At 41.2% G+C, this 3970-nt stretch overlaps 1 pseudogene; it reads left to right on the top strand.

The window, feature by feature from the left end:
• Positions 1 to 1487: 1487 nt before the first annotated feature.
• On the top strand, positions 1488 to 2806 carry LOC102868677 (annotated as a pseudogene).
• The last annotated feature ends 1164 nt before the right edge of the window (positions 2807 to 3970 follow it).

Genomic DNA, 3970 nt, shown 5'->3' on the forward strand with positions numbered 1-3970 from the left:
TCTTTTTTAAAAATATATTTTCTATTAATAAATCATTGAGCATACAAAATTCAGTCATTTGATCTCTACTTCATTTCTGTCACTATCATCTGAATTTAAAAATCATGTCAAGAACAGATTTGATAGTGATTGGGAAAAAATATTTGGCAATACCATTTCAGACAAGGGTTTCATATCAACAGTTTACATAATCCTACAAGGCCTCCATAAGAAAAAGATTGATAACACAATTATAAAATGGGCAAAAGACATGGAAAGAATTTTCACAGAGAAAGATATTTGGATGGCAAACAGACACATGAGGAAATTCTCAGAATCACTGGCAATATGAGAGATGCATATTGAAACCACAATAAGATACCATCTCACTCCAAGAACAGTGGCAAATTTTAACAGAATAGTAAGTAACAAATGTTGGAGAGAATGTGGCAAGATAGGAATGCTTATACACTATTGTTGGGATTGTAAAATCATACAACCACTCTACAAGGCAGTTTGGCATTTCCTCAGAAAGCTGAATATAGAGATTCCATATGACTCAGCTATTCCACTGCTTGGAATATACCCCGAGTGAATGAGAACTGAGGCACAAATGGAGACTTGTACACTAATATTCATAGCAGCGTTATTCATCATCACAAGAACATGGAAACAGCCCAAATGTCCAACCACAATAAAATGGATTAAGAAACTATGGTACATGCATATAATGGAATACTATGCAGCACACAGGAGCAATGATTTTGTAAATCACTACCTAACTTGAGTGAGACTGGAGAGCATTATACTGAGAAAACTTACTCAGTCCCATAAGGACAAATATTGCATAAATCGATTATTGTAGAATGATTATGAGGATCCAAGGAGGAGAGGGAGGAGGAAGCAGAGGGTGAGGATAGGCAGGGGTGAAGGGTGGAGGGTCATTAATCACAGGGTTGCACAATTTGTTGGGTGGAGCGGGGTTAAGGAAATGGGAAATATCTGGTGTGAAAAACAAAGTATATGAATAAACCAGTATTTAAAAAAAAAAAAAAAGAATAGGTTTAAGACACTGAATACCAGGGATCAAAGACTGAGAAGCTGAGGCATGACATCAAGGATATTATCCATGAAGAGAACAAAAGGTCATTACAAAGATAGAGAAGAAAGTAAAAACCAAAATGGATGTCAGAAGACACCATTTAAAAAAAAAGTTGCAGTGGAGCATTGAGAAGGCAAAACAAAGTGAAGAGATGCCAAAGTAAAAGATTTCAGAAGATTTTTGGAGAGCAGCTCAAGAAGACAAAGCAAAATGTTATAATGAAATGTGCAAAGAGCTAGAGTCAGAAGGTGAAAAGGGAAGGACTAACTTGGCATTTCTCAAGCTGAAAGTGCTGAAAACTAGCTTCAAGCCTCAAGTTGTAATACTAAGATGCTATGGACAAGATCCTGAATGTCCCAGGAAGCATTAAAAGAAGATAGCTTTTCCTGTGAGAGCCACTGGGTTGAGAGGAGCTTGGCCTTCTCTCGCCGCCATGGCGTGTGCTCGTCCACTGATATCGGTGTACTCAGAAAAGGGAGAATCATCCGGCAAAAATGTTACTCTGCCAGCTGTGTTCAAGGCTCCCATTCAGCCGGATACCGTGAACTTCGTTCAAACCAACTTGCGCAAAAACAACAGGCAGCCCTATGCCGTCAGCGAATTGGCAGATCATCAGACCAGTGCTGAGTCTTGGGGTCCTGGTAGAGGGGTGGCTCGAATTCCCAGAGTTAGAGGTGGTGGGACTCATCGCTCTGGCCAAGGTGCTTTTGGAAATATGTGTCGTGGAGGCCGCATGTTTGCACCAACCAAAACCTGGCGGCGTTGGCACCGTAGAGTGAACTCAACTCAGAAGCGCTATGCCATCTGCTCTGCCCCGGCTGCCTCGGCCTTGCCAGCGCTGGTCATATCAAAAGGTCATCGTATTGAGGAAGTTCCTGAGCTTCCTTTGGTGGTCGAAGATAAAGTTGAGGGCTGCAAGAAGACCAAGGAGGCTGTCCTGCTTCTTAAGAAACTTAGGCCTGGAATGATATCAAAAAGGTCTATGTCTCCCAGCGAATGAGAGCTGGCAAAGGTAAAATGAGAAATCGACGTCGCATCCAGCGCAGGGGACCATGCATTATCTATAACGAGGATAATATCATCAAGGCCTTCAGAAATATCCCTGGAATTGCTCTGCTTAATGTAAGCAAATTGAACATTTTGAAACTTGCTCCTGGTGGGCATGTGGGCAGATTCTGCATTTGGACTGAAAGTGCTTTTCGGAAGTTAGATGAGCTGTATGGCACTTGGCGGAAAGCTGCTTCCCTCAAGAGCAACTGCAACCTTCCCGTGCACAAGATGATGAATACCGACCTCAGCAGAATCTTGAAAAGCCCAGAGATCCAGAGGGCCCTCCGAGCACCACGCAAAAAGATTCATCACAGAGTCCTGAAGAAGAATCCACTGAAAAATCTGAGAATCATGTTGAAGCTTAATCCATATGCAAAGACGATGATCCGAAATACCATTCTTCGCCAGGCCAGGAATCACAAACTCCGGGTGGCTAAGGCGGCTAAAGCACTGGAGGCCAAATCTGATAAGAAGGGGGCTCCTCCAAGCAAGAAGCCTGTGGTAGGGAAGAAAGGAGCAGAGAAAGCTGCTGTTGATGTGAAGAAGCTCAAGAAGCCTGCAGTGGGCAAGACGGCTGCAGCGGGAAAGAAGCCTATAGCCACCAAGAAACCAGTAGCTGAGAAGAAGCCAGTAGAAAAGAAACCTGCCACAGAGGAAAAGAAGCCTGCAGCATAAACTCAAATTCTCCACTGGGACAGCTTATTTTAAATAAATACCTAATCAAAAGGCAGAACAAGTAAAAAAAAAAAAAAAAGAAGAAGAGGATAAAGGCAATACAGTCATTGTACTAAAAAGAATTGGCTAACACTGAAATATTTTCTGGAACTAACATCTGATCAAGAACCAATGATAATAAAGGAAGAGGTTCAAGCTAAGCTGATGGCCTTGTGGGGGGAAAAAAATAAGGCTCCACAATTGATGAGATACCAACTGGCATGTTTCAACTAACATATGCCACTCTGGACAAGCTCACCGGTCTATGCCAGGAAATTTGGAGAACAGTTGCCTGGCCCAGCAACTGAAAGAGATCCATATTTCTCTCTATTCCCATGAAAGGTGATACAACAGAGTGTGGAAGTTATTGAACAATATAATTAATATCACATGCAAGCAAAATATTGCTGAAGATCATCCAAAAATGGCTAAACCAATACAATAACAGAATTGCCTGAAGTTCAGGTTGAGAAGAGGTTGTGGCACCAGGAATATCAATGCTATGTCAGACGAATCCTAGCTGAAAGCAAAAAATACCAGAAGAATGACTATCTGTATTTTATTAACAACGCAAAGGCATTTGCTTGTATGGATCGTAACAAACTTGAGAAGAATGAAAATCACAGAACACTTAATTGTGCTCATACAAAATCTATACTTAGACAAATAAAGTGTTATCTGAACAAAGCCAGGGAACACTGCATGATTTAAAATCATAAAAGGTATGTGCCAGGGATATATTCTTCTCCAAATCTATTGAATCTGCATTTGAAGCAAATAATTAGCAAAGCTGGGCTCTAAGAGCTTCAGGATTAGAGGAAGACTCATCAACAACCTGTGTTATGCAGATGGAACAACCTTACCATCTGAAAGGCTTGAAAGGACTTAAAAGGGTTGCTGTAGAATATCAAGGACTACAGCTTTCTATATAAATTACATCTCGATATCAGGAAAACAAAGGGCCTCACCAGTGGTCCAATAACATCATGATAGATGTAGAAAGTTATTGAAGTTGCAATGTTTTCATATTGCCTGGATCAACAATCAACACCCTTCATACCAGCAGTCAAGAAATCAGGAGACATATTGCATTGGGCAAGTCCACTGTCAGGGACCTTTCCAAAA

The sequence above is a fragment of the Elephantulus edwardii genome, unplaced genomic scaffold (genome assembly GCF_000299155.1).
Source record: "Elephantulus edwardii isolate Elephantulus edwardi_28Jun2011 unplaced genomic scaffold, EleEdw1.0 scaffold00104, whole genome shotgun sequence".
NCBI lineage: Eukaryota > Metazoa > Chordata > Mammalia > Macroscelidea > Macroscelididae > Elephantulus > Elephantulus edwardii.